Source organism: Triturus cristatus, chromosome 3_2 (assembly GCF_964204655.1).
Source record: "Triturus cristatus chromosome 3_2, aTriCri1.1, whole genome shotgun sequence".
Taxonomy (NCBI): Eukaryota; Metazoa; Chordata; class Amphibia; order Caudata; family Salamandridae; genus Triturus; species Triturus cristatus.
In genome coordinates, this window is record NC_140584.1 from 571,515,883 (window position 1) to 571,526,374 (window position 10,492).

At 41.8% G+C, this 10,492-nt stretch overlaps 1 pseudogene; it reads right to left on the bottom strand.

Annotated features, from left to right (window-relative positions):
• Nucleotides 1-1,794: 1,794 nt before the first annotated feature.
• Nucleotides 1,795-2,721, bottom strand: LOC146857711 (uncharacterized; annotated as a pseudogene).
• Nucleotides 2,722-10,492: the final 7,771 nt, after the last annotated feature.

The following is a 10,492-nucleotide window of genomic DNA, read 5'->3' on the forward strand; positions in this document are numbered from 1 at the left end:
ATATCTCAGCTGTAAACTGTGGCATTTCTGTCTGAGTCTTCCGTCTAATAAACCATGCATGACTGAGAAACTTTGTCACAGAGCACACAAAAAGAGGTCTAGGGTCTGATCTAAGGATGCGCAGGGTGGCCCGATAGTCCTGTGTACCCAATTGCTGGCAAATTGGTTTTAGCCACTTTACCCTCGGGATGTTATATGCCGTGCAACCGAACATAACATGGGCAACAATTTCTACCGGGGCCCTGCAGCAAGGGCAGTCCTTTGGTGTTTGGTTATATGGATGCCATTCAGGAAGAAGGGGGTGGTAAAGCTGGAGTCCCTGTAGGGAGGGAATACACACATATTAAAAGGTGTTGCAGCGGGATAATACTCGCCTCTTTTTCTTTAATAAAATTAAGACTTTCCCTCATAAATTACTAGGAAAATCTACATTTTATGTCAAGACCGGAGGCTCATATTATGCTTGTTCAAAGCATATCAACCACTGAAGAAGCAGCAGAAATGGCAGGTTTGCAATAAAACATTCAAAATACATTGTCGTTGGACCAATCTGCAGATCTCAGAATGTCCTCCAACCTGGAGCCTGCCCAAAAAGCTTTGGAGGACACGGCTCCTCTGGTGGAATGGGCCCCAAAAACAGAAACATCAATACCAGCCAGGGACATAACCCAGCAAACCCAACGGGCTAAAGTGGCAGATGAAACAGGATTATGAGGTTTGCAGAAAGAAATGAGAAGCTGGAAATGGGAGGACGTTCTGAGATCAAAAGTCCTTTGTTCGTACCCTTTGAGACATAGACCTACACATAGTTTAGATTGAGCAGGAAAATACAGATAAAAAACAGTGTTCAAATTAGTTTTTGTACATCTATTAATATGAAACAACACACCAGAAGGGGTAAACTATCGAGAGGAAACATCCGTAGCCTTGACATCAGAAACACGTTTGATAGAAACCTGGCACAACAGCACAGTTAGTTTGGCTGAAAGCATTTTCAATGAAAGAACTGCATTATCTGGCCAATCAGAAAAGAGTTTGTGTACCAAATTCACGTCCCATAACTTAGAATATTTAGCTAAAGGAGGTTTAGAAAATGTAACACCTTTTAGAAAACGACAAATCAGGGGGTGCTCACCCGCCGGTTTGCCGTCAGTAGGACAGTGGTTAAGGGAAATTGCTGATCTATACAGGTTAACTGTTGTGTAAGACTTACCTGTGCTGGCCTCAGAAGCCAGAAAATGTACAATGTAATTTAAATGTGCTGAAAGGGGATCAATACATGTTCCCAAACACCAGCTTGCCCATAAGGACCATGCTGATTTAGTTGTTCCTGGGGTCCAAACTCTGCTAATGAAGAGAGAAGCCACTTGCGAAATGAGGTGGTCAGAGTGGTTAGATCCTAGACCTTCCACGCGGACAGGACCAAGGAATTGTCCAGAACAAGATTGTATGGATGACCAAGGGGTCCAAGAAAAGATTGATGCAAGAGGGAAGAAGGACCAGGAAGTCCACCATCATCTCCAGAAGAGATGGGAACCAAATGTGAGACTGCCAGAAGGGAACCACACTTACTAGAGAGGCAAGTTGGCGTCTGGTCTGAGCGAGGACCCTGTTGATCATGAAAAAAGGAGGAAAAGCGTAACTGAGATGAGTAGACCAGTCTTGAAGGAAAGTGTCTGTGGCGAGAGCCGAAGGATCCAGACGCCAACTTAAGAAACGTGGAATTGAGACGAGAGGCGCAAAGAGCCCCATTTTTTAAACAGAGATTGAAAGATGGATGGAAGAAGCCTCCAATCACTGGAGTCTCGTAGAAAACAAGAGTGCCAGTCTGCTATGGAATTGAGATTGTCTGGGAGATATTCCGCTCTGACTGAGATCTTGTTGAGAAGACAGAATCCCTAGAGGCACTTTGCTAACTCGGCAAGGGGTTTGGACTTGGTGCCACCTAGATGGTTGATATAACGTACCGCAGAAACATTGTCCATGCAAAGGAGGATAGAACAACGTACTTTGTTCTTTGCGAGGCTTCTGATCGCAAAGGAGCCTGCAAGCATCTCTAAACAGTTTATGTGCAACTTTGAATCCTCTAGAGACCACGTACCCCCAGTCGAGATTGTGCCACACCGGGCGCCCCAACCTGTCAGGCTTGCATCAGATTCTAATACAAGATCTGGGGCTGAGGCAAAGATGGTTCTGCCGTTCCAGACATCTAAATGGTCTATCCACCATTGAAGTTCTAGACGGGACTCCTGATCTAAAGAAATAAGGTCTGAGTAAGCCAGACCTTGATGCAGATGTCGAATCTTTAGGCGCTTCAGGGCCCGATAATGAAGAAGCCCTGGGAAGATTGCTTGAATAGAGGCGGACAAAAGACCTACACTTCTTGCAAGAAACCTGAGGTAAATCGAGACGTTCCGAAGCACTTGGGTGATTTCTGATTTTATAGCTGATACTTTTGGCTGAGGAAGATGAAGGGAAGCGGTGGAAGAATCTACGAGAAAACCTAAGAACTCAATTAGTTGAGAAGGAATGAGCATGGACTTTTCGGGGTTTAGAAGAAAACCCAGGTCTGAAAGTAGAGATTGAGCGATACGCAAATGAGACAACAGAGACTGTCTGTCCAAGTTCATCAACAGGATGTTGTTGAGATAGATAATCAATCTCATCCCGAGAGACCTCAGATAAATCACCACCGGTTTCATAATCTTTGTAAAGCACCATGGTGCTGACGACAGACCGAAAGGGAGAGAGCAGAATTGCTACGTCACTCCTAGCCATTGAAATTGGAGAAACATCCTGTGGGAACGATGAATCGGAATAGTGAGATAAGCGTCCTGGAAGTCTATTCTGACCATCCACTCATTTAAACGAAGTGAATCTCTGAGATGAATGATGGTCTCCATTTTGAAGTGGTGATAAACCACAACTGGTTGAACCATTTCAGGTTTATGACCGGGCGCATTTTCTTGTTTTTCTTTCGAACCAGAAAGATGGAACTGAGGAACCCTGAAGGATCTAGAGGGCAATCTGAATTGCGTGTTTCTGGAGAAGTGATTGAACCTCTATTGAGATAAGATTTGACATCTCGTCTGCGAAGACGTGAGGAGGAGGGAAAACTGTCTGGAAAGGTGGAGCGTAAAAGTCTATAAGATAGCCTTGGATGAAGTTTAGGACTCAAGGGTCCGCAGTCAGGGATCGTCACTTTGGGAGGAACAATTTTAGACGGCCCGCAATGGGGGGAGGAACCGAGAGACTTACCTTGTTGGAAATTGTTCCTGAAGTTCTTCTGTCCACGGCCCCTGAAACCTCTGCCTTGTTGGGGGTAGAACTGGGGCTTGAATTCCTGATGATTGGCGTTGGAATTGAATGAACCTCTGGAGCCTTGGTTGTGTAAAGAATGGCCGGCCCTTCCAAAAACACGTTGGGAGAAAACCTTTTTTATAGATTGTTGAGCCTTGTCAATGGATGCAAAAGTTGTGACAAACTTGCCAAGATCTTTTACTGAAGAATCACCAAACAAGAGACCATCGGCCTTGATGCCAGAATCTAAAGTGGCCAAGTTAGCCAACTTGGGATCCAACTTTATTAGGAGGCCTTTGCGACGTTTGTGGGTAATTGCTGAGTTGGCATTACCAAGGAGACAGAAAGCTCTTTGGTCCTATAAGGAGATATCATGGGGATCCAGATCTGTGCCGTCTATACGAGCGGATTCCGCCATTTCAAAAATACGGGCAAGAGGACCAACAACGTCCAACAACTTGTCCTAACAAGTAGACCAAGCCTTATCCACACCCTTATGTGTATTTTTTCCAAATTTGGAAAAGAAAGTTAACAAAGGCTGATCAATAGTCGGAGTACTAGTAATATTAGAAGAAAGGGAAGGTTTAGGGCATTCCAACTTGAGTTTGGACCTGGTGGATTTGTCCAAAGGTAGATGCAGTCTAGCCGAGATGTAATCACCAACATGGAAAATGGGAAACCATTCTGTGGAATTTGGATGACGAATAAAGGTAGGATAAAACATGGGAGTACCCTCCGCATCCAGAATGGGACTGGAGAAAAAAGAACCTGTTTTAGCTTTTTTATGTGGAGGAGAAGGATCATTGGCATCCAAATTGTCAAACAAATCATCGGCGTCACCGAGATCATCATCATTGTCCAAAATCAGGGAAATGATCAATTTCTCAGGTACCTCAGCGTGCTCGTTTTAGATTTGCGTTTGCCATCAGAAACAGAAATCCCCTCCTTAGAAGGAGGCCTGGGAGGCACTAAGACCTCACCCTTGTGAGAGGAAACCTCATTCGACATTCGTGATGCAATAGAAATATCACCTTTAGCGCTGGAAGGTACCAATTTCCTCTTTCTGCTATCCCCCGCAGACTGGGCCGTTGCTTAGGACATAAGAGACAACATTGAATTGTCCATGTTTTTGGAAAAGTGCTTCATAGATGCTTCAACAGCATGCTCAACAGATGAATTTATGAAAACATTCAAGTCATTTTTAAACGCCTCCCCTTCTTCGTTTTGTACATCTGAGCTCTGAGAAATATCAAGTTCCATAACTGTAAATGATAATAAATGGAAAAAACAGGCAGTAAAGGGTTAAAATGGAGCCTGAAAGTAGCACCATCCAGTTGGCGTGAACGCAAAGGAAACATGGCTGGGAAGACAGAGAGCCACTCCCTAACGGGCAGGACACAAACCGGTGCAGACTCGTGCACAGAAAACAAGCTCCGAATCTGAAAAACACGGTGAGGAAAGCACTTCAGTGCGAACACAGCTGAGGAGAGCAAAGACAGCAAATTGCCACCTCGTGTCGCGTCCAGACAATCGATGCCGTGCGCGAGTGACCGGGAGCACACAAAGCGGGGGGCGAGCTGAGGAGCACAAAAGTGTGCAGTGAGCAAGGGCACGCAGCGCAACTGAAGGTAATGGCAGCAAATGCAATATTGTAACCAAACCAAATAGATAAACCAATAGTACAATACAACGAAAAATGGCAATAATTATAGTGTGTATGATAGAGATCAAGGTGTGTACAATATTCCCACTACCACGGATAAAGTAATCTCACAGTTACACGCACATGCATACATCATACGCTAGGGCCCATTTCACTAACATACGCTCAAATACTCTACCAGCAATAAACCTGTGGAAGGAAAACACTTCTGAACACCCTGCATCTATATCGAGGTCGATAAGACCTGGTTTTTGTGACTGTCCCTAAGCATAATCTATACAATATATACAACAATAATCAATAACGCAAACCCAATAATTGACAAGGAAGAATATCCAACACCATGTTTAAAATTATATTGCTTTATCTAAAATTAGTCAAGGAAATCAATCAGAGTAAATCATTTCTCATAGTTACCTATTCTAGCTAAATGTCAGAACGGGTCAGGACAAGTCTCTCGGTAAATGTCTCTCAAGACGAAGTCCCGTCAGCATCAATCCTCAGCAACGCAGATTCGGTATGCGGCAAAGGCAAAATGGCAAGTGGCAAAAGACCCTCTCTAGACTAACATTTTATAGTTTCTAAACAATAGAAAGATACATTGGGAACATAGAAAAAGCTGTAATGTCCGCCGGACTTGCTGAGCAGAACGAGAAGGAAAGGATGTAACATTGCTACATTTGAGAATCTCCGCTCAGGAAAAATACACATAACGAAAACTACGGAACAGGAACCAAGAAAATAAAACATGTATCACAATTATCCTGCTTCTCCTCGGCCATCGAGCCACAGTTCAGAGCTTCTCTCAAAGGCTCCTTTGTTTCCCAAGGCTGCCAAGAACACTTTCACTTCTCTTGGAGACTTCCCAAAAACTGCTGCTATCCTCATGGAAAGTTTTTCGACAAGGACCATGGTCAGTTAGCTTCAGGACCATTTCCAGCAGGGGTCTCCCTCGTCACAGTTTTCATATTATAATCACAGCCAGGCTCATAATACAGCCATCTTTTCTTAGGCCAACATAGGCCTTAATAGACCATCTTAATTAAAAGAGACAAAAACAACGTTACTACAGCATAGTGATTAAACAGTGTTAACCCCACTAATACCCTTATGTGTATGCATTTACCTAGCACTTGCAACATAGAAAAGCATTAATTCAGAAAGCGTTTTGTGCTAAAAAATAAACAGCACATAGCAACGTTTAAACATGAAAACACATTTAACGCGCGTGTTATTATCAGTCAGCACATTTAAGCACATTCACGTGTAACCCTCTCTTGTTAGGACAAACGGATTGATTAATATAAACGCACTTGCACAAGACAAATAATTAATTATTAATTATTAATAAATTAATACAACGAATAGACATGCCATAGCTTCAAAAGCCCCAGAATTTTCAAACTGAAAACTCTGCTCCAGCAATCCCCCCTTTGGTGATTTTATCACCAAATAAACCCCAAAAAAAAATTAGTGAAAATTGAGTCCCATTTTAGGAGAAATCGGAAATGTCTTTTCCCCTTTACACAACATTAAACACCAGTCACTCTTTCATCATCCCTTTTTGTCTCTAAGTAAACACTCTCCCTCAATTCTTCTAGTTCAATTTCTTGAGGTTCTCTTTTCAACCTCTTGTTATTCTTTTCTTTATTCAATTTCTTCCTCCCTCCCCTGTTTTTACAACACACACACACCAATCTTATTATTAATAAAGCCACAATTATACAAGACAAGGTAAACAATATTCTACCTATAATAGTACTACCTATCTTTGCAATAAAATCCTTAACAGCTATCATTTTATTAGCTATTTTATTCCATAAACTCTCAGCTTCAAGTGGTACTAATTCTTCATGCAAATCAGTAATATTTTTGATATAGACCTTCAGGTCTTTGCTTTCATCTGGAATGTAAGTGCAACAATGTTGAACTTTCAGCATTCCACAGACTCCACCCTCCTTGGCCAATAGAATATCAAGGGCAAGTCGATTTTGCATAGACATGGCACGTACGGCACTTAATTCCGTATTCACCAAAAGAAACCCTCCAGCGGTATTTGTCGATAAGCGATCAACCACTGTGGACAGTTTCCGAATTCCATAAGCATTCAAAGAAATTCCCACTGCTGGAATCAAAACCCCAAAAATATCACCCACTATTTCAGACCAAGTTTCTCTCTTAAAACGCATTAGTAAGTTAATATCTTCTACATCTGTTACTTTATCTATATGAAAAATCTTTGGAAAAACTAGGCCCACATAACACGTGCCATACCAATGGTCAGGCAACTTGTAATAAGCCTTATTCCCACAAACATAATATACTCCTGGAAAAATTGTATCTTCTCCACCTCTGAAACCCCAACCTGTTGCAATGAAGTATGTATCATGGCACTCACTAGTCCCGACAAAATATGTATCATATTGGGATTTCCTTCTTGTAATACAAAGTTTACCCTTCTGTGGTGCATCTAGAGCTAAAGTTGGACTAGCCCCATTCTTCAACTCTTTTCCCATCTCAATGTCCCAAATTGTCTCACTCACTTTATATTTTCCTGCTTTCTCATGCATGTTCAATCTCCTTTCTTCTACCATATCCAGGAAAGCTTTCTCCTCTCCTTTCAAACTGCAAGTTAAATTATTCTTAAAAATGTAATCTAATGTTAATCCTTTTTCTTCAATAAAAATCTCACCAAAAGTGTTAGCTTCTTTAGCTGGATTCAGCTCTTTGTTCATTGGCAAATGCCCAAAAATACTATCTCTGTTAGACATCTTATAATCTACTTTCCCTAACAAATAAAAAACACTACTCAAAATACTACAGGAAATACCATATGTAGCTGGTAAATGATGATAAGTAACACCCTATGAAACGGATGCAGGTAATTGCATACAGACGTAGCAATCCCTTACTTCCATTGTCTTCACATATTCATATAACAGTTTCGAAAAAAACATTACTAGAAAAGTTATTAATTGACCTATCTTTGTGTATGTAAGTATTACTAATTCTAATTGGAACTACTTTTTGCGAATTCTTCTCTACATTTGTCACATTCTCTGTATGCATCTCAAACTCTACTTTAAAAGTAACTAATAAAACTAAAACACCCCATAGAAGCATTAATAATCCAGTACAGCAGCAGCACATCCTACACCACCTTTTAAAGAAGGCACATCTATTTCTATTATCCTCTATGTTAGCCATTTTAGTTTAGCCTCTACTACTCCACTACTGTTTGAATTTTTCAATTTCAATTCTCCAGCAATTCTTCAGCTTTCAGTTTATCCAAATGATCTCTTTGTTCACTTAATCCAAGTGAATCCTTCCTTTATTCAGTTTGGATACTTGTAATTCTTCACTTCAATTTCTTCAACATCAAATTGTATTAGATCTCCAACATCAAAATCTTCAGTACTCGACTCTTCTCCAATGTCAGTCAAGAGTACTTTCAGAATTTCACCAGTATCTTCCTCAACCACTTCTCTCAAGATCTCTTCCGGATTATCTCGAGTCACTGCTTCTTCTTTTCCTCCTTCAGACAGTGCCACATAAGACCATTCCGGTGATCTGTACTTTTGGTTGGGTTTTCTTACTCTTTTTATTTCTACTGGTTCGTTTGACTCCTTTGATTCTTCTCCTTCAGCTTTTGAACTTTGACTCGAAACTTCATTCACTTGTTCAGCTTTCGATGTATTTGCTCTTATTATTTTGTATCTCAGCCTCTTAACTCTGTTGTTAGGCCAACGGTCTCCTCTTAACACCTTTTTCGGCTTTATTTCTTTATTACTTCTTTCTCCAATCCAAGTTCTCTTTCTCAGAACTCGACCCTCTGTTTGTTCATCTTCATCATCTGTTTCAAGTGCCTCTTGTTTCCGTTTTCCAGCAGCTCTCTTCTATTCCACAGATTTTTTCACCACTGTTTGAGACTTCCCTACTCCTGTCCCTCCTCGGGTCTCCGACACGCAATCTTCTTGCTGTCTACTTGTCCCTTCACCTGGCTCATCAAGAATGTTCCCTACACCTCCTCGGGGGTCTTCCGCAATCTGTCCCTCTCTATCTTTTTCTGACCCTACTTCTTCAAGTATAATCTCAAGTGGTTCTTCAATCTCCTCCTCTTCTGATTCAGGAGTAGTCTCTGTGTGATTTCTCTTTTCTTTTCTTTTTCCTTCACTGCTGTTTGAAACTTCAGGCTCTTTTACAGAACTTGATCTCTTCTCTGATACTCGCAGTGGTTCATTCGAAGCTCTTCCTACTTCTTTCCCCACTGATTCTGTATCTTCATCATCGCTGGAATCTGACTCTTCAAAATACTCTTTACCAGTCCCTTCTTTCGGGTTTGGAACTCTCAGAGTATGACTTGCATGTACCCAGTGCTTCACTCCAGCACACTTTACTGCAGTCGTCGTAGTCAGAATAACTTGTCTCGGCCTTCCCCACCTTGGAATCAAGCAATTTCTTCTTCTGTGAACTTTTATCCTCACCCAGTCTCCTGGACTCAGATCATGTGCTTGCTTCTTCTCAAGTGTGTTAGCTTCTTCTCCAACCTGGTGAAACACAGAATGAACTGCGTCAGCCAGGCCTTTACAGTAATCCAAAATCATGTCATCAGTTATTGTCACCAACTTATTGACAGGCATGAATGCATGGCGCATAGCACGTCCCATGATTATCTCCTGCGGACTCAAACCAGTAGTTCTATCTGGAGTAGATCTCATAGTCATCAGAACTAGAGGCAAAACATCTGGCCATTTCATGCCAGTGGCTAAGCACATTTTTCCAATCCTATTCTTGATTGTGCCATTAATCTGCTCAACCACACCAGAAGCCTCTGGTCGGTATGCACAATGTAGCTTCTGCTGTATTTTCAATGCTTCACAAATCAAACCCATGAGCTCATTTTGAAAATGTCCACCTCTATCAGACTCAACTGTTACTGGAAACCCGTACCTAGGAATCAACTCCCTCAATAGTAACTTTGCCACTGTTAATCCATCATTTCTTCTAGTCGGGTAAGCTTCCACCCACCTTGAAAACAAACAAACTACCACTAGAACATACCTCAGTCTGTTTACTTGGGGCATGTCAATGAAATCAATCTGCATTCTTGTAAAAGGACCTCCTTCTCTGCCTATTGTTCCCAGACTCACCACTGTCTTTTTCCCAGTGTTAAATTGCTGACAAACTAAACACCTCTGACAGATGCTTTCTGCAATTGTCCTGAACTTTGCATTGTACCAGGTCTGCTTGAATGACCTAACCATCGCGTCCCTCCCCAAATGTCCCTGGCCATGATACATCCTTGCCATTGACGACAAAATGGAGTTGGGCATCACTGGTCTGCCATCTCTGTAGACCCAAACATGGTCTGTTTCTCTTGGAGCACATCCTGCCTTAATCCAATCTTTTTTCTCTTCCTCTCCTGCCTCATCTTGCAACTGTTTCACTTCATCCCAGGTCTCTAGGACATTAGTAAACATCACAGAGAGAAAAGACATTTCCCCTTCTCTGTCCCTGTTGATGGACTGA